This window comes from Phyllobates terribilis, unplaced genomic scaffold (genome assembly GCF_046119375.1).
Source record: "Phyllobates terribilis strain yellow unplaced genomic scaffold, ASM4611937v1 Scaffold_1__5_contigs__length_1240528914, whole genome shotgun sequence".
Taxonomy (NCBI): domain Eukaryota; kingdom Metazoa; phylum Chordata; class Amphibia; order Anura; family Dendrobatidae; genus Phyllobates; species Phyllobates terribilis.
The window spans coordinates 1171466078-1171487450 of NW_027362761.1; the positions used below are offsets into that span (position 1 = coordinate 1171466078).

The 21373-nt window shown below is 41.7% G+C and overlaps 1 long non-coding RNA gene across 1 annotated transcript in view; it reads right to left on the reverse strand.

Moving 5' to 3' along the window:
* The window catches only part of LOC141173032 (uncharacterized), a 47759-nt gene extending 26667 nt beyond the window's left edge, over positions 1-21092 (reverse strand). The window contains exon 1 of the long non-coding RNA XR_012252576.1: positions 20979-21092. This is a non-coding gene — a long non-coding RNA (uncharacterized lncRNA). The remainder of the gene's footprint in view (positions 1-20978) is intronic.
* Between the last annotated feature and the right edge of the window lie 281 nt (positions 21093-21373).

Below are 21373 nucleotides of genomic sequence, written 5' to 3' on the forward strand. Positions count from 1 at the left end.
TATGTCCGTCACAGTGCCCCAGTACCAGATGCCCAGTCGGCACTACTTCTCAAAGAAAGGTGTGCCTGCGCTCCACCAGCATGTCGCACACAACATCACCGCTTCTTTGAGAAACTCTGTGTCTGACAGGGTGCACTTCACCACAGACACTTGGACGAGAAGGCATGGACAGGGGCGTTACATGTCGCTGACTGGGCACTGGGTAACTATGGTGACAGCAGGACAAGGGGCTGCTGTCCAAGTCTTACCGTCCCCACGAGTTGTGTGTTAATCCTCTTTATCTCGAACTTCCTCCACTGCTTCTGCCTCCTCAACCTCCTCTCGGTCCTCCACCTGCACCCAAAGCCTGTCTGGTAATGCCACCTGCTTTCTAACTGCGCAGAAGGAATCCTGCACACCTCCTTACTATGCTGGCAGCAGGGCTCAACGCATCAGTGTTTACTTTGAAATGTCTGGGAAATGTGAGTCACACAGCTGAGGAGTTTTGGTCAGCTCTGGAGACCCAGTTTCATGAAAGGTTGTCTCCACTGGACCTGCAACCAGGGAAGGCCGTGTGCGACAATGCTGCAAACTGGGGTGCGGCACTTCGCCGGGGCAATGTCACACACGTGCCTTGTATGGCTCACGTGTTGAACCTGGTTGTCCAGCAATTTTTAGCCCACTATCCCAGACTAGATGGCCTTCTGCAGAGTGCACGGTCGCTGTGTGCTCACTTCCGCCGTTCGCATCCCGCAGTTCAACGAATTACATCTCTACAGAATTCGTTGGGCCTGCCAGTTCACTGGCAGAAATGCGATGTGCCGACACGGTGGAATTCAACTCTGCACATGTTGCAGCGACTGTGGCAGCACCGACAAGCCCTGGTTCAATACGTTCTGACGTATAGCCTGGGCCAACGAGATCCAGAGGTGGGGCAAATCACGCTGGAGGAGTGGTCTCAGATCAGGGACCTATGCACCCTTCTGCACAGTCTTGAAATGGCGACGAAGATGTTTAGTGCTGACGATGCCATTATCAGCATGACTATTACGGTGATTTACATGCTGGAGCACATGTTAAACAGAATTCGGAGTCAGGTGGTGGGACAAGAGGAGGTGGAGGAAGTAGAGGAGGAGTCGTATGCGGAAGGGATAACATCTCCAAGGTCCAGACGGTTGGCAGCACCAAGGCGGCAGGCATGGGAGGGTGGGGGAGAGGGATTAACAAGGGCGCATGGTAGCAGCCAAACTGTTGAGGAAAGTGCAGGAGCCGAGGAAGAAGTGGAGGACGAACTGGCAATGGGCATGGAAGACTCATCAGATGAGGAAGACCTAGATCACATTTCTGTTGTGCGAGGTTGGAGGGAGAGGGCAGAGGAAGGAAGCATGATTCTTACCTCACTACCAACACAACAAGGACTTGGTCCTTCTGGATGCGCAAGACACATGAGTGCCTTCTTGCTGCACTACCTGCAACATGACCCCCGGATTTTCAGAATTCGAAGTAATCCCGACTACTGGGTTGCCACACTCTTAGATCCCCGGTACAAAAGTATATTTGCCGAAATAATTCCTGCCTTAAAAAGGTATTGACGAATGCAGGAGTATCTGTTGCAGAATCTTACATGTGCTTTTCCACAAAACACCAGTGGTGCACGTAGTGAATCTCACAGTTCTAACTTGCCAACGGTGGGACTGTCGAGTCTTCATCACTCAAACAGTAACAGTAACACAGTATCTGCTGGTAACAGCAATTTTGTGGAATCGTTTCACCACTTTTTTAGACCATCCTTTGCAAGGCCACAGGAGACAAGAAGTCTGACACATAGTCAACGCCTAGAGAGGATGGTACAGGAGAATCTCCAAGTGAACAGCGAAGCCATGACTGTGTCACTGGACCCTTGCTCATTTTGGTATTCCAATCTTGAAAAATCGCCGGAGCTCGCCACTCACGCCTTGGAGATCTTGTCATGCCATGCAGCCAGCGTTCTCTCTGAACGTGTGTTCAGCGCTGTTGGTGGTGTGCTGACAGATAAGCGCACGCGGCTGTCCACTGAGAATGTAGACAGACTCACGTTCATAAAGATGATCAAATCATGGATTCGCAAGGACATTTCTACCCCTGTGTCATCCTTGGGAGACTAAAAGCTTGGGGATTTGGTAAAATCACCTCACCAACCGTTTTAAGCAACAGTGGGGCAATTGATGCCACTTAACCCTAGAACGCATGACCATAAAAATCTACACTTTCACATACCTGGGGCCCTTTAGGCCCGTGTGCAAATAACATGGAATAACTCAAACTCAAATGACAAACAACTATATACATGAAGAATACCTAGAGTTTCAAAATTCTAACTAAAGCAATCTTGCAGAAAATAGAAAACAATTAACTGGGCGGGCCTGCAAGGCCACAGGTATGCGTTCTAGGGTTAAGTGGTGTCTGTGCCACAATTTTGGGAGTCCCCTTGCTGTGTCTTACGTGACGTTGGCATCGTCAATTCCAGGTGGGTTGGGTCGCACCCCCCCCTTTTAACTGTAAGAAACTACATACACTATGGCTTGGGGTAACACAGATGGTTGAGTCTGAAGAGCTGTTTACTCAGAGATCTGCTCCAAATCTTCAGTGTCTGCTAGTCAGCGTAGAATTTTTAACTGCATCTTGCCTAGGCAATACTTTGGGCGTAGTAGCCCAGCTGCGAAGCAAGCTGCACCGCCTGTGTATCTAATAAGAATTTTTAAATTAATCTAGCCTAGGCAGACTGTGGGGACCCCCAACAAAACCAAGATGCTCAGCCCCCCTACCGCCCCCCTTTCATGGACAACCCAATAATGTAACTCTTACAACTGGATGGGTGAGGATCGGTCACAGCTTTATTAACTCTTTATACTCATTCCATTAGAAAGGCATTTTATTTCTAAAATAATTCAGCTTGTTGCAGCATGCCCTGGGTCCCCACTCCGGCAAGTTGGCCAACAAGTGTAACTCTCCAACCTGTCCTTTCTATTTCCAGGCCACGGAGGATCCAGCGTACTCGTATGCAGGACTCTGACCCCCACCCATCACTCTTAACGCTTGTTCCACTCCGTCCTGGAGTCCTGACAGGAATATGTCCAGTCCAATACCTATTAAGTGAACACCGTCGGGCCGTATGAGGCCTGCTTTATCTCCTTCCAGTTGTCGGTGTCGTATCACTACACCGCCTCTGTCTCTTCTAAATTTTGCCATCTGAATATTTATTACCCGCCTTGTCCATTCGATGGCCGTGATGTCTCGCGCACCTTGCCATACCGCTATCGGCACAATCTCTGACCATACTATAGCTAATTTTGTGAAAAATTCTCTGAAGCGCTCAGTGTCTAGTTTCATTATTGCCATTAGTTATGCGCTCTTGTGATCACCTAGGTTGTTTCCCCCGGCCTGTATAACTAAGATGACCGGACCTCTTGCCTCTCTCCCTACCTTGATTACCTCCATTAGTACCTGTGGCCATAGCAGGCCTCTAATACCTCTCCAGTTGAAATATGTGTTATGAAACTCTAATTTCCTCCAGCCTGGGTGGACTTTCGCCCTTTTTTGTGCCCAATATATATACGTGTGGCCTATCACTCACACTGTTGGCTTAGCGTCATCTGTAAAAGAAACAAACCACGTTAGGATAACAAGTCCAGTCTTATGTATCTCGCCAAACACGTGGATCGCCATCTCCCTATCCTCTGAACTTCCGTTTCTGACAGTCCTGCTCTTGCTGCTTCCGTGGCCGCACCTATGCGGAATGAGTGTGTCCCGTAATCTTTGGGGTGGTTCCCTGCCGATGTTATGCATTTATTAAATATAGCTTGGAACAGGTATCTTGATAATGGCGTTCCATCAATGTGTGATACGAAGAAATTACTTTGCGATCTGATGGTTAGATATGTTTTTAGTATTGTTACCCGACTCAGTGTACCGTTTGTGGGTTGTAGAAGTACCCAAGTACCCCTGCCCGCTGGAACCGTTTTCGATTGGTGTATGCGTACACGTATTGCATCATTGGCTATGACTACTTCCTGGTGTAATAAGCGTCCACTGGTGGTAATTTTGGATTGAGGGACTAATTCGCTTATACATAGCGCCCCGAAGAAGGCGATCACAAATGCAGTAGACAGTGTTGCTTCAAATTGTGAGTGTCATGTTAATGGTGTTAGGGATAAGATGTGAGAAATCAGTTTTAGTGACACGGGACGGGACGTCTACATTCCTGACTTGGCTGACCCCTTTTCCACCCTTTTATGGATTGTCTGATGATGAATCTTTGTCACATCTCCCCAATTCAGTAGTTGGAAGTGAAATGCTACTCCGGTCAGACACCGCTGCGCTGACGCCCCTGATATGCCCCTCATCATTAGCTGGTGGAGAAATTCTATGGTGACTTGTGATCTGGCTTGTTCACATTGGTCAACCCGTCTGCCTGCTACTAGTCGTGTCCACTCTTCCCATGCCTTACCGTATGCTTGCCACGTTGACGGGGCAACTGACGCTCTGATTAATGGCATCAACTATTCGCCACTAGATCCCATAGGGAGGGTGGGCAACTGTTGCCCGATGGGTGGGCGTTGTGGAAGAGCTCTGTGAAAATCTGCCAATTGAATTGTTATAAAGCATTAGCAGCAGCTTTATACCCCTCAGCATAGTGGCTAGCGCGGACCCATACATTGTGTTTTAGGCACAGGAATACTAGCCTGCGTAGTAGGCCTAGCACTGGGAGAGACGATGATGCCATCTTATTAATGCAATGCGCTAGGCTGGTGTTTTGTGTTATGAAGCGTATATTTTTGTTAGCCAGGCGCGCGCCCCATATTTCTATTGCTACCACTATTGGGAAAAATTATTTTCAGGGCTAGATGCAGCTAAAAATTATTATTAATTTGAAAGCTGGTGGAGCTTGGTATAGATGGCCTAATACAATGAGTCCCACACACTGCTAGAAGCCCAAATATTTTTTCAGAGGTAGATGCAGATAAAAATTATTTTTAATTTGCAACCTGATTGAGGTCAGTATAGATGGACTAATAGAGAAAGTCCCACACACTGCTAGAAGGCCAAATATTTTTTCAGAGCTAGATGCAGATAAAAATTATATTCAATTTGCAACCTGATGGAGGTCAGTATAGATGGACTAATAGAACAAGTCCCACACACAGCTAGAAGCCCAAATATTTTTTCAGACTTAGATGCAGATAAAAATTATATTCAATTTGCAACCTGATGGAGGTCAGTATAGATGGACTAATAGAACAAGTCCTACACACAGCTAGAAGCCAAATATTTTTTCAGAGGTAGATGCAGATAAAAATTATTTTTAATTTGCAACCTGATGGAGGTCAGTATAGATGGACTAATAGAGAAAGTCCCACACACTGTTAGAAGGCCAAATATTTTTTCAGAGCTAGATGCAGATAAAAATTATATTCAATTTGCAACCTGATGGAGGTCAGTATAGATGGACTAATAGAACAAGTCCCACACACAGCTAGAAGCCCAAATATTTTTTCAGAGGTAGATGCAGATAAAAATTATTTTTAATTTGCAACCTGATGGAGGTCAGTATAGATGGACTAATAGAGAAAGTCCCACACACTGCTAGAAGGCCAAATATTTTTTCAGAGCTAGATGCAGATAAAAATTATATTCAATTTGCAACCTGATGGAGGTCAGTACAGATGGACTAATAGAACAAGTCCCACACACAGCTAGAAGCCTAAATATTTTTTCAGAGGTAGATGCAGATAAAAATTATTTTTAATTTGCAACCTGATGGAGGTCAGTATAGATGGACTAATAGAGAAAGTCCCACACCCTTCTAGAAGGCCAAATATTTTTTCAGAGCTAGATGCAGATAAAAATTATATTCAATTTGCAACCTGATGGAGGTCAGTATAGATGGACTAATAGAACAAGTCCCACACACAGCTAGAAGCCCAAATATTTTTTCAGAGGTAGATGCAGATAAAAATTATTTTTAATTTGCAACCTGATGGAGGTCAGTATAGATGGACTAATAGAGAAAGTCCCACACACTGCTAGAAGGCCAAATATTTTTTCAGAGCTAGATGCAGATAAAAATTATATTCAATTTGCAACCTAATGGAGGTCAGTATAGATGGACTAATAGAACAAGTCCCACACACAGCTAGAAGCCCAAATATTTTTTCAGAGGTAGATGCAGATAAAAATTATTTTTAATTTGCAACCTGATGGAGGTCAGTATAGATGGACTAATAGGGAAAGTCCCACACACTGCTAGAAGGCCAAATATTTTTTCAGAGCTAGATGCAGATAAAAATTATATTCAATTTGCAACCTGATGGAGGTCAGTATAGATGGACTAATAGAACAAGTCCCACACACAGCTAGAAGCCCAAATATTTTTTCAGAGGTACTGTAGATGCAGGTAAAAAATTATTTTTAATTTGCAACCTGATGGAGGTCAGTATAGATGGACTAATACAACAAGTCCCACACACAGCTAGAAGCCCAATATATTTTCAGAGCTAGATGCAGACAAAAAATTATTTTGAATTTGCAACCTGATGGAGGTCAGTATAGATGGACTAATAGAGAAAGTCCCACACACTGCTAGAAGGCCAAATATTTTTTCAGAGCTAGATGCAGAAAAAAATTATATTCAGTTTGCAACCTGATGGAGGTCAGTATAGATGGATTAATAGAACAAGTCCCACACACAGCTAGAAGCACAATATTTTTTCAGAGGTAGATGCAGAAAAAAATATATTCAGTTTGCAACCTGATGGAGGTCAGTATAGATGGACTAATACAACAAGTCCCACACACAGCTAGAAGCCCATTATTTTTTCAGAGGTAGATGCAGAAAAAAATATATTCAGTTTGCAACCTGATGGAGGTCTGTATAGATGGATTAATAGAACAAGTCCCACACACAGCTAGAAGCCCAAATATTTTTTCAGAGGTAGATGCAGATAAAAATTATTTTTAATTTGCAACCTGATGGAGGTCAGTATAGATGGACTAATAGAGAAAGTCCCACACACTGCTAGAAGGCCAAATATTTTTTCAGAGCTAGATGCAGATAAAAATTATATTCAATTTGCAACCTGATGGAGGTCAGTATAGATGGACTAATAGAACAAGTCCCACACACAGCTGGAAGCCCAAATATTTTTTCAGAGGTACTCTAGATGCAGATAAAAATTATTTTTAATTTGCAACCTGATGGAGGTCAGTATAGATGGACTAATACAACAAGTCCCACACACAGCTAGAAGCCCAATATTTTTTCAGAGGTAGATGCAGAAAAAAATATATTCAGTTTGCAACCTGATGGATGTCTGTATAGATGGATTAATAGAACAAGTCCCACACACAGCTAGAAGCCCAATATTTTTTCAGAGGTAGATGCAGAAAAAAATATATTCAGTTTGCAACCTTATGGAGGTCAGTATAGATGGACTAATAGAACAAGTCCCACACACAGCTAGAAGCCCAATATTTTTTCAGAGCTAGATGCAGAAAAAAATTGTATTCAATTTGCAACCTGATGGAGGTCAGTATAGATGGACTAATAGAATGATGCTATGCCCAAAAGATTTTACTTCACTAGGTGCAGTAAAAAAATTGGTATTCTATACACAGGTGCTATATCTTGCAACACAGATAGGCTACTCCACTGACTAACACACTCTGCAATAGGCCAAAAAGGATTAGCTTTGCTAGATTCAGACAAATGCTGTGAAAAAAACTTGCACAGCACTGGCACAGACCTGCCTGGCAAAAACTGATAGGAACTGATGTAACCTAGTCCTGAAAAGGACTCCAATTACAATTAGTCTTTACTCCCACAACCTATCTATTTAAGAGCACAGACCTGCCTGATAAAAGTCATAGGAAATGCTGTAACCTAGTCCTTAAAAGGACTGCAATCACAACTATTCCCTACTCCCAAGCTATCTGTAGATTTGTGCGAAAATTGGCTTGAAATTAACAAGGTATAGCGCACACAGCAACAGCGGTGCCGTCTAACACGCAGCTGCAGCAGTGAGAAAATGGTGGCGACGGGGAAAATGGCTTGGTCTTATAGGGCAAGGACATGTGACATACACTGCCAATGACACATGCCCTTGCTTGTGTGAAAAAAAGCACTTCGCTCCGTGTGTGCGCTGCTGATAGGCTGACAGATTGCACCTCCCCACTTTAAATGCGGGAAAGAGAAAAAAAAAATGGAGTTGTTCCTGCAGAGATCCATCCCCTGCCCCTCCCCCCACCCCGCTGTACACTCAAACTGCGTATTAACATTAATTTTCATCATCATTACTGAGAAAAAATCCAGTTATGATTTTGGTGCACGAACAGTTATCGAACATAACCTCGAACAGCCGAATTTTTCTCAAATTGTTAGTGTTCGCCGAACGGCTCGAACACCGCCAAAAACAGCTCGAATTTCAGATTGGCGAACAGTTCGAGTAGAACAACGCTCATCTCTAGTCACGACACTTTTCATGTGTCGCTCCTTAAACCCGTTCGCCTGACAAAACTCGCTGAACCCCAACCTGTTACAGACACAAGGGGTGATAATCTCGAGGTGCAGGCTATTATGGGGTCTAAGATGGTTCATGGAAGAAAAGGTTACCCAGTACATTGGAGGGGCCATGGATCTGAGGATCATCCCTGGGAACTGGTGGACCACATTCATGCTCCCCTGCTCATTGAGGAATATGAGCGTCAAGTGGAGGGGGATGTTAGAAGGGGGGATAATGTTAGGCGTCGGGCGTTTGCTGGATTCAAAATGGCTTCAGAACCATCAGTGGATTCTGTGGTCTCCTATTCTGGTCCAGCCAGGGCTGATGCTGCTCAGCATCATCGTCAGTCCCAATGCCTAGCTGGTGCACGAGATGTACAAGTTGTCTCTCGGGTCTTTGTTCCTAGCATCATGAAGCGTAGGTTGTGGAGGGAGACAGGGCTGCTTCAGCCTAAGTCCAGGATTCACTGCACTGAGCATGCCCGTGACATGGCGGACCGTGATTGGTGGTTTGGGAGTCAGCTGATCCAGTGACCTGGCACCGCCTGATTGGTCGTGGGTGACGTCACCAATAGTGTGACGGTGGGCAGGGCTTAATCTTTAAATAGCCCGCCCACAAACATGGCGGCGCGCTCTGATCATTGAGCTGTGATGTTGTTGTTGTGTGGACGCTTGGTCGTTTGGGCTCCACGTGTGCTTTAGCTTCTGTCAGGCAGGTTTAGCGGGGGATAGGCAGCCTTAGATGGAGAGAGGCAGGTAGCTTCGTCTGAGAGTCTGGCTCCGACAAAGGGGTCGCCATAAATCCCCAACAGTCTACAGACGCCGTATTACCGGCACTGCCTGTAAGCCACGTGGAGAGATACTCCTCAGTCTGGTAGCATGCCGGCTGGGAGCACGTATACGCCGGCGTGTATCACACACGCATCCTAGCGCCTGCTATGTAGTCCCTGTGCAGTAAACAGGGCTACAGATACATTATTTATCGCATATCTCTCGTGCAGTTAACGGAGATAGTGCGAATCCATATTCCCGTTCCGGTGTGCAGTAACACGGAAGGGATTGTTATTTCAGCTGGTTGTTTTACCTTCTTACCCGGAAGGTGTTCGACCGCAGTCCTCCAGGCTGCATCGCGGACCCCGGATTCGGTTGCTTTCCATTATTTAATAAAGTTGTTGCAACCGTCCCCTAGCAATGCGTTTTTCAAGCGTTTTTGATGCGCAATTTCCTCAGCATAAATGCTTGAAAAATGCTTGGTAATCTGGGCCCCATGATCCCCAATGAATATCCGCATGTTGTGTGCACATGCTGCGGAATTTTCCGCAACAGATTTTCCTTGCGGAAAAATTAGCAGCATGTCCATTATCTGTGTGTTTCCGCATGTGGATTTGAGGTCACAATGCATTTGAAAAACGCTAGTCAAATCTGCATGTAAAAACTCTTAAAAAAGCGTGTAAAATCCGCAAGCATTTTTACTACCAAAACATGCAGAAATGCTGCGGAAATTTTCTGCTTCAATTCTGCATCATGGGTACATAGCCTAAGAAGAGAAACAACAGTCTAATGCTAACAAAGCCTAAAGGTGGCTATGAAGCGAAGGTCTGAATGATTGGCCCAACTTCATTTTAAACTTGTACGCTCAGCCCTGCGCGTATATTTTTTTCAATGTGGAAAGGGAAATACTCATGTGGTTGGCACCAAAATTGCTCGTCCCCTAATCAGTGCTGATTGGGAGAGAAGACTGGTGGCGGCTGCTCATAGTTGTTATTATAAGGATATTTTCCCATAGAAGCTCTGCCCTGATTCAACTAACAGTTTTTGCCAAATTACTTGAGTAAAACCGATGAACAGGTTGCAAATTTTTAGGTGCTACTTTTTTTCATTTATACACCATTTCTGGACAACTTTTTGAAAAGTGGGGAAATCATTAGTGTTGAGCGAATTTGTTTGGCATTTCAAATTCATGTTCATGTTTGGGATTCCGGTTTGTTCATGCCAAAAAATCATCTCCGGCCACGAACATACCTGATTTGCCACGCTGTCACGCAGATAACATCGAACATGAACCCAAATTTGAAATGCCCGACAAATTCGCTCAATACTACAAATCATCCCCAGTACAGCATCCTGAAAATTGATCTTAATTTAATGCCATAAACGTGAATGAGTCCATTGCACTCTCAAGACAAATTTATGCACAACTCTGCTAAAGTCATGCAAGCTTCAGGCTACTATGTTAGCTGCTACAAATAAAGTTTTGAGAGCTAATGATTATGCAGAAAGCAAAATTCACACCCTTATAGGAATGAAGAATGACCCTAATTATCCACCATTATTATACTTGGCACTCTCTGACTAAATACAAAAGGTATTCAATTCGGTTGTGTTTAACACTTGCATCAGACAGGTTGTCTGCGATTCTTCCCTTCACTCATATGTAAACTATGACAGGGCGGGGGTCTCCAACCACTCTAGTGCATTGTAGTGCGTCCACTGATTAGAGGGGCAGGAAAGATGGTGTTTAAAAAATACCTGTAAAAAGTAAATATAAATGAAATGAAAAAAGGTAATAAATGACTTAAATACTTTCGGTTTACAATAATGATGCTTAAAAGGTATATTTAAAATATACATACATGTAAAAACATTAGCAATAATATAAATGCTATGAAACAAAATAATTATTTATTATTATAGCGCCATTAATTCCATGGCGCTTTACATGTTTAAAAGGGATATAAATAGCAAACAACAAATACAATAATTTGAACAAAAACAAAATAACTATAAAGACAGAAATATATTTAGTTTATAATAATGACATGTAAAGTCATGTTTAAAATATGCATATGAGTAAAAGTATAAAAGAAAAAGCAATAATCTCTAAATATAATATGAAATAACAGGTAATGACATAAATACACTAGGCTTGCAATATTTACAGTACATATACTGGAAAGAATTTTATAAAACATACATAGTTAAAAATATTAAGAAAGAGAAGAAAAACCTCAAATAAAATTAAACAAACAATAAAATCTTATAAAGAATTAAATATATTAGGCTAAGAATAATTAAATGTAAAGACATTACCAATAATCGTCAGAAAATGAAATTTATTTTATAATAAAATATTGTTATATACATTATAATGTTTTATTGCTTATTAACTTTTGATTCTATTATTCATAAAGTTTTGTTTTGTTTAAGTATAGTCATAAAATATATGGAAAAGTAAAATATCTAAGTAAATATAATAAGACTAGTCATACAAGTAGCAGTGACGTAATGATCATGGCAATTAAATGAATAGTATAGGTGGAAAAGTTGTTGGTAGGATTGTTGTAATATTATTTTTCCTCGTCTACTACTACTTTTATTACTGCTACTTTTATTAACGAATTCCTAATTTTATAAATACTTTTCATCACAAGTGGAAACGATCTGATTGTAAAACATCACATGTTCTCCTTCAACTCATCGGAAGACTTAGCTCTATGTCTTTGGGTTTGTTCTCAATACCATTGTTACTAATGTAGATCTTATGTACAGAAGATTTCTGAGAGGGGGATATAGCAAACCCCGATGGACCCAAACTCTCGAGTGGCCCATTAGATAATGTAACCTTTCAATCAGTTTGTAATTATCAAATAATAAATCTCTCCTCACAACCAAGGAAGGTTCATAGTGATCAGAATCTAAACTACAACAATCAGATGATACTCCTAGGTATAATATACTTTCCCAATGTTCTCTTATTCTCTCCTATCGACACAGTTGTTCTACTCTTCAGATGATTTACTCTTGAGGTCCCAAGTTATAGTTGACTGTCGAATTCGTATCAAGACCTCTTGACTGATCCCCAACACATGAAGTCGGAAGGGAATAAGAATCAGGTAGTATGAATTTAAAAACCCAATCTCTTTGTTCTCCATCTTATTCAGTTCTTCTCATATAAAACAAATGCATGCTCAGCAAAGCTGAACATTCATGTGTATGGGAGAGTTGGAAGAAATAGCTGTCTAAAGCCTAGATCTCATTCATGCCTCAGCTGTAAGATGGGCACTTTTATCAGGGGTTCTATTTAAATCTCCCAAAAATGGAATTCATTTGGAACCCCGGGGGAGCCATTGTAACTTTTTATTCGGTATAGCCTCTGTTCCAGCAGTGCTTGTCTTTTTTAGACCGACACAAAAGAAATGTTTGACCATGCTTAAAAAATACACCACCAGAATGGACACCATAGTATAAAAAGACCCTGTTCACCTCATAATACTGAATGGCTCCATCAGGGGTTTCTCCTGAATTTTGTTTTACAGGATTTAGATAAAAACACCTGACACAAATACTCATAGTAGAGCACTATATCAATATGAACCCAGCCTTAGGTGTATGGGAGCCTAAAGAGATCAACAAGATCAATGACATCTAGTGGTGGTATGGCTTTGCAGTTAGTTACCATAGTACAAAAAAGGAGGATTCCCCATATTTGGAGACAATTTTTTCATAACATTCAATCCTAATTAGACAATATCAGCACAAATTACTTTCTTGAGAATAAGGCTTTCCAAAGGCCACCTAACGATAAGACCATTCTCTAGAAATACAGAGCAGATTTTCTGTGCCAGATTCTTAGATCTACCATATATTATCCTGTTTGAGAAGACCACTTTTCAATGCAACTGTAGGGAATCTTCCTAGAGAAGGTTCATTGTATTCTATCTTGCTCGGACATTCCTGGGGCCATGTCAAGTTTTGCAGTTCAGCATCATTGAAATAAATGGTGCAATACAAGATGCTGCCCATAGTAAAGAGTGGCACTATTATAGATAAAAATAAATTGACTATTTCACTGAATTTTCCATGACAATCTTTTGCTCCATCTTGGAAGCCTGTCCATCTAGTATTAAATTCCATTTAGATTTATTGTAGTGTTTTTTTAATTCCCCCTTAGCTGTAATGATTGTATCCCTGCTCAGAAGGAAGAAGCCGGGGACAGGAAAGTTCTGTAAACAAAAAGTTTAATCTCTAAAGAGATTTATTGTTCCGCGTTGACTCACAATTGAGAACATTATTTTTCTCTCCACCTTCCAGACTGGAAAGAAAAGCAAAAGTGTCTGGGGGTCTAATTACAAAACAAACAGTGTAAATGGCGGAGTGTGTAGTGCTAGACTGCTGAGCATGCAGAAATTTCTTTTACTGTACTACAAAATTATTGGAAGGCTACCTTTCACAATGAAAAATAAATGAAACCTTAATTCCACCGATTGAAGACTTCCATCAAAGTCAGAGACAAAGGGAATACTATGAGCTAGACGTTTAGGCCCATAAATTTGTAATTACACAGATATTATATGAAACTTTTAGAGATTCTATTCGATTTGCAAAATTCAAATTTAATTTATTTGTCATAAATCGAATTTTTGAAAGCTGTTAATTATGCTCTGAGGCTTCTCCAAAGTACAGAGCTGTCAAAAAATATGCTTACCTCATCCTTCACTTCCTACCCAGTCCTCCTCTGGTTTGCTTCCCCTTTTGGCTCCATTCTTCTCTTCTATTTTCAGTTGTCTTAAATTTTTGGCATCAACGGAACAGTGTAGGCCTCACATAATGCAATGATTTCAATTGAGGCACAAAAACTGGGGGCGGAAGTAAATACAGAAGAAATAGGGAGCATGCGAGCCAGCAGAGTATCATGCAGAGAGTTGTGGCACCAGTACTGGTGAGGGGCAGGTTGAGAATATTGGGTTTTGTTTTTTGTTTTTTTTTACCTCTTAGCAACTGCTAAAAGAATCAAGAAAAATTAAGTCGAGCTGCCATTTTACTTTATTTGAGTAGCAAAAAATTAAGCTCTTGCAATTAATTTTTTTGTGGGGAAATTCAGTTGTTGCCTTATTTTGTTTCCTTTCTTGCTTGTAACTACAACATTGTATATATTTTACAACAAATCCCTTGTCAAATACCCTCTTAAAAAATCCCAAGTTATTAGGCTGTGTGCACACGATGCGTTTTTCATGCATTTATGCTGTGGAATTTCCGCAGCGGAAACGCATCAAAAACGCATGGTAATCCGCACCCCATGGTCCCCAATGGCATTCAGCAATGTCAATGCTCATGCTGTGGATTTTTCTGCAGCATTTCTGCAGCGCAAATAAATCCGCAGCATGTTCATTAATTTTGCGGAAGCGCAGTGGAGCGCCGCCATTGACTTGCATTGAGACGCATAGAATCCTTGTCTGTACATTTGTACAAGTGGATTATATGCATCTCTATGTGCGGATGGTACCCGGGTGTAGAGGAGTGAAGACTCTCATCCAGACCTGGGTACCATTGTACCTGTAAAAAAAGAATAAAATAATAAATAAAGTTTATATTCACCTGTCCGGCGGCCCCTGCAGCGCTTCTCCTTCCAGGACCTGAGATGACGTCGCAGTCATGTGTCCGCAGGCTGTCTCGCGAGATGCCGGCAACCCGGAAGAAGCCAGGACGAGCACGACAGCACACGCCGGGGCATCGAGGGTGAGAATAGCTTTATTTTTTATTTTTACGGTCACACTATATAAACACATGCCGGTTGCATGGATTTATATAGTGTGACCTAGTTGTCAAGCACTTTCCAAGTGATGCTATCGCTTGGAAAGTGCTTGTCAGTCCGCATGCGGAAACACATGCGTTAACACATGTGGGTACGCATGTGAATCCGCATGTATTCCGCATGTATTCTGCAGGAAAAACGCATGCACAATATGCATGCGTTTTTTCTGCCAGGGAGATGCAGAAATGCTGCAGAAATTTTCTGCTTCATTTCTGCATCGTGGGCACATTGTCACGCTGTCTTTGTATACTGGAGGTAGGGGGCCTAAGCTGACCCTAAGCTGGGGCCCTGACTAATCCCTCAACCTGGAGGTACTGTTAAAGGTACAGAGGTCCAGGCCGCCAGCGTAACCCCTACCTCCTGAAGATCCCTGCACCTCAGTAATCTAGTCCTGAGAAGGACCCCGATCACAACCAAAGGGAACAAGAAATAATATGCCCAAACACAGTATTTAGACGAACGAGACAGTACAAGGGAAAAACCAAAACCACCTTGCATACAAACAACTTCTCAACTACAACAGAGGGAAAACCAACGGGAAAGGAGATAAATGATAAAGCGAGGAAAGGGAAAAAACACTTCCAAATACACTTATCTCAGCAACTCCAAACACCACGATCCGCTCTGTCAGTCTGAATGAAATGCTTTCACCGACACCTCCCAAACAGACCAGCAGGTATATGAAGGAGTCTCACTACAGAAGTATTGATTGCAGCTGGGCGAGGCTGGACCTCATCTAGCCCAGAGAGAGAGAGAGAATTAACTCCCTCACTGCCGAGAAACACAAAGCACCAACAAGTCAGCTGCGAGAAGTCAGGCTGTGTACTCGTGATGATCTTCGTGGCAACACACCCGTGACACACATAGCCTTAGAGGGGTAAGACCGGCTTGGTCAATTATTAGAATGAACAAGTCAGGGATTGTACCATTGGTACAATCTGTGCAGCTGAACAGGGGCACAAGAGTTAAGGAGACCCACTTTCATGCATTTACGATTAGTAATTGATCATTCTATGCTTATAGTCAGCAATTGTCCACATTAATGTGCTGATGAGAATGATGATCTTTTGTAGAAAACAAGAGATCATTTCATCTGATGATCGAACAATTTGCTTGTTTGTCAGGTGATGGGCAGCCTGTTAATATTGAATGATTATGGTTAATCGAGCATTCTTAGGTAAGCTCGATCACAATAATCGTGCAATGTAGCTGAACCTTTATGTGGCAAGCACGTTGATTTTAAAATTGTGATAAACATCTGGTTAACCCTCAGCAAAACTTGAGACAACCTAATTGTGGTTTGGTGTTAGCCTAAACTTTCACACACGCATGCCCTAGAGCTTTGACTATAGGGGGAAGCAGTCAAAGTGAGCGAGAAACCACAAGAAACTATCACCGATATGAAAAGTGATGTCATGATCAGTGATGTCTGTTTCAATGGCTAGGTTGGTCTTTGCTTTCCCTGTTTATGCATTTTCTCATTTTCAATGCTCACTGACAGTGCGCTCTTTTGCCAGCTTGTCACTTCTCATTAGATCTGGCGAGGGAGTGCACTCTCACTACATAGTCAAAGGAAATTAGCACTTGGAACAGGGAGCTCATATTGGTCATACCTCACAATTGACAAGTGACGCACACAAAGTACAGCAGGGACTAGCCCAGACCCTTAAACAGACATCGCTGATGACTCTTCCTTTCAGTTTGGGACAGAGCATGCACTGGGGATTCTCAAACTGAACGTCATCGAATTGAAAGTAAAAAAAAATAGCTAGTGTAGAGAGGGAATGCTAGAGAATTTTTAATTGAAATATATTAGAAAAGTTATTAGATTGTTGAATTAAATAGACATTTAGAATAAAATTGGAGTTTGGTTTCGGTTAAATCCTTGCTAGAAAGTGCAAACAACATGGAAGGGATACCTTTATTCCTGCACTCCATTTTGCCCATTGATACTATTTTCAACAGATATTACAATTAATCCTAGCCAAATGGTGGATCAGCAATTATAATGAGCACCATGCAGTACAGCATGCAGTGGCACTGTCGGGAAATTTAACAGTTATATGCAAGTTTACTAAAAAATAACAGGTGATCATTGCACACTCTAATAAAAAGACCCCTTTATAACACAGGAAGCTTTTTAATTTAAAGGCTTTCTACAAAGGTTTTTTTTTCTTTCAAGTAAAGGTTTTTTTTTCTCAATATCAATTAACTCTTGCAAATGTATTTCAATACTGCCAACTACTGTTTACTGGGCTGTGTTCAAAAACACATTTTGTATGCAAATAAATGTATTCACAACATACATACTGTACATTGCATTGTAGTTAATTTTCACAGCTCTTTATATTTTTTTTTGCGGAGACTTCCTGCACATCAGGGGTTTGTATCTGAATCTTTTTACAAGCTGCCATTGTTTTTATATGTAGAGTTTCATTGCATGTGAAAAAGGATGTCTCCAGCGGCGGACCTTCTGTGTTTATACACAATATTGATATTCATTGACCAGAGAATGCCATCACAAAGATAACAAAGACCCCAAATTACTCTGTAAAAAAAGTCAAAATATCAAGATTTTATTGAATTGCCAGCCTTTATTTTTCCCCTATTTTAACATATGCAATTCCACTGAATAAAAAAAGGCACAAGTTACTAGCACACCACAAAATGCATCAAGGCACATAACTAAAGGACTGCAAAATCATTAGCACAACTGAAAAAAAGATACATGCAATTTAGAATTCATGCCACACCTGACTGCTTCCCTGTAGCCGGCCCTGGTCTTTCAACTATCTCAGATTGGGTTGCAAGCCACGAATATGCATGCCACGAATATGCATGCCACGAATATGCATGTGAAAAGCTGAGCATGGAGACATTTGAGTTAAAAGAATGGGGAAATTAATTAAAAGGAACCTGCCAGCTGAAAAATGCTGCCCAATCCTTGCCCAAACTAGTACATTTTATTTGACCTTAGCATGTCCGTGAATTTGTAACTGAAATACCTTGAACAAAAGACACACTAAGGCATTTATATATGTGGTCCTGAAGAAGGGGACTTGACACCTTTTTATACTAGCAGAGGTAGGCAATTAATTAGCTTGAGGGGCCACATGAGAGATCTTGACTGTTGTGGAAGGATGCAGAGAGTGGTGATATTGGGACACCGGGCAGTGGCAGTATGGTGCGGCCGGTGGCCCAGTGTTTTCAGCCCTTCGGCTGTCTTGGTTCATGAAGCCTAGAACAGTTGGAAGGCAGGATTTGGCCCACAGGCCACACTTTGACCGGGTCTGCTGTAGTGACACCGTGGCCGCACTCATTAGATGGGGTGGAGGCTAAGGGAGAATGATGCCAAGCCATTCAACAGCGTAGCTGAGAGCAGCTCCTGCAACACTTAAAGTCAGTGCCCATCTCAAAGCTTTGCACAGGATGTGTTTGGTACCAAGTGTGTGGGGGGTTTGTCCTGGGTGTTTTCTATATTCCAAATAGCTGATACCTTTGTATTATGACTAGAGATGAGTGGATCTTTTGAAATTGAAATATATCCAGTGTCCCAAAAAAATTTGATTTGAACCAATAAGATTGCATGCGTAGAATACTATGAATTTCCTTTGAAGTCAGTTGAACATGTTTTGAGCTCTGTAATGCAAACAGTCTTTTTAATGTCTAAATGACTTCCAGTTATGTGGCTAGGGGAAACCGGATGGTAACTAGAGGTTAATAACAGCATATTTCTCAACACACTGCAGTATCACACTTTTTAGGTTACTAAAATTGTATAAACAGTCTAAAAAAATATCTTTTTTTTGCAGGAGCAGATGCATGCATTGTTATTGTTTATAGAAAGGTGATGCAAAAGGAAGGAGCCGTGGCATTTTTACATGGTTTGGTGCAGCAATTAATAGCCCTGTTTGGGAGAATAAAGGGCTTTGCGCTTTGCTAAATTAAGAAGTGAATCTGCCAGGCCAGCATCAGCAGGGGAAGCAAAACTACCAGCCTGACTACCACCAGCATGCTCAGGCACATGACAGCAAAGCACCCGACTAGTTGGGCTGAATGCCAATAGACCAGAGAAAAAATAAGACAGACTTGATGCTACTGGAGCTGGAATTACCACTTCACAACTCTCCAGTGCTTTGTTTCCATCCATTTCTGGGGGCTTCTTGAAGTATGTTTGGCGCCATTGTCCTGCTGGAAGACCCATGACCTAGGATGCAAATCCAGCTTTTTGACACTGGGCACTACATTGCCACCCAAATCACTTGGAAATATTCATATTTCATGATGACTTGCACACAGTCAAGGCACCCCGTGCCAGATGCAGCAAAACAACCCCTAAATATCTTTGATCTCCACCATATTTGACTGTATTTACTGTGTTCTTTTATTTGCAGGCCTCATTCCATTTACAGTAAGCATTTGAATGATGTGCTTTACCAAAAAGCTCTATCTTGGTCTCATCTGTCCCCTAGATGCCTGCTGGCTCTCTAAAATAGTGGAGGCTGTCTGCTGGCACTCTATAAATTGTGAGGGCTGCCTTCTGGAACATACAAGTTTCAAAATGTACAGTATTAATACAAAAAAGAAAATTTGCCCACCTAAGATGGATAAATTATATTGCAGTAGCAATATACGGCTATGCATAGCATAGCTGGCTGCTGGCCCACTAACAATAGTGAGGGCCCACTGATGGCTCTCTACAAATAGTGAGGGCAAGCAATGTGAACTGAGGTCTAAGATGGTACACATGCAAGAAATAGGAGCAAATAGTATGGGCCGCCTGATGGCCCTGTGAAAATAGGCTTTGTGACTTTGAGTCCCTCCTTCATATATGAAACAGGATGTGTCTGATCATGTCTCACACACCACATGGCCAGATAAGATAGTATACCAATAAATAGGCCAATTATATAATAACCTCTCCACTTCACCAAGTAAACTGATATAACCAACCAGAGATTTTTAATAACAATTAACAATTCTTTATTCTAAACATGATTAAAAACAATGAACAGTAAAAAAGCATGAGGTATCACAATGATGGGCATCAAGTGGCATGACCAATTAAATGACACTTTATTTTTATTGATTGTATGACAGTTTACATAGCTCAAGTGCTTAGTGCTTAATGCTAAAGACTAGTGTTGAGCGAGTATGTTCTATTAATCCTTTCGCCGATTGTATGCTCGGGCCGAGCTCCGAGTATTTATAGCTGCTCGGTGATAAGGTTAAATCGCTCCCGTGTGCATGATTTGAAGCTGTTTGACAGCTTTATTACATGTGAGGAATGTGTAAGAAATAGACATTCCTCCCATGTAATAAAGCTGTCAAACAGCTTCAAATCATGCACACGGGAGCGATTTAACCTTCTCACCGAGCAGCTATAAATACTCGGAGCTCGGCCCCAGCATACTCTGACAGAACATACTCGCTCAACCCTACTAAAGACACATTATAATGGTGCCACAAAGTGGTGAAAATTTTTGTTTTTACAAGCAAACAACTGTAACTTATTTAAATAACCAACACAGAAAGCAATGTTGTTTTACCACACATTTTATGCACCTTAGTGTAAAAAATATTAATCTTAAAGAGAGCTCGTAGACTGTCCCACAGATGGTGTAACATGGGCATTGAAGTTAGTACATCTAAAAGAGACTTAACTCACTGTGATATCATGATTCATCTATGCCCAGGAGACACCATCAAAACACACAAGTCCACATTAATTGTAATAACATAGTTACCCAAATGGGGAAAGAAGACCGGTCAGCCACCAAGAAATACCCCCCTTACGCGCGTTTGCATTTCGCACAAGCTTCTTCAAGAAGGGGTGATGCTATACAGGGACATAGATCTTATATACCCTACCTCAATTGCGGCATATACTCAGGCGCGGCCCCGCAATGACAAACATCGCAGGCCCGGACCTCGGCGTCTGATGTCAGGCTCCCACAATCCTCCACTTGACGTGTCAGAGCCTGAGGCAGGGAGCTCGACATCACTGAGATGCTTGTGGTTGTCATGGCTGCAGAGCTCGGTTGTAGAAGGACACGCACCATGCTGCCATCTAGAGGTTTTTTAAAAATCATACAAGCATCCATACTAGCCATAGAAAAACAAACAAATGTATGAAAACCACCAGGCATTATGTTCTTTCTATTCCTCCTAAAATTTTAATAATCATTATACTATAATAGATAATTAAATATTATACATACAAAGAAAATAATTAAAAATAAATAACAATAAATTTTACATAAGAG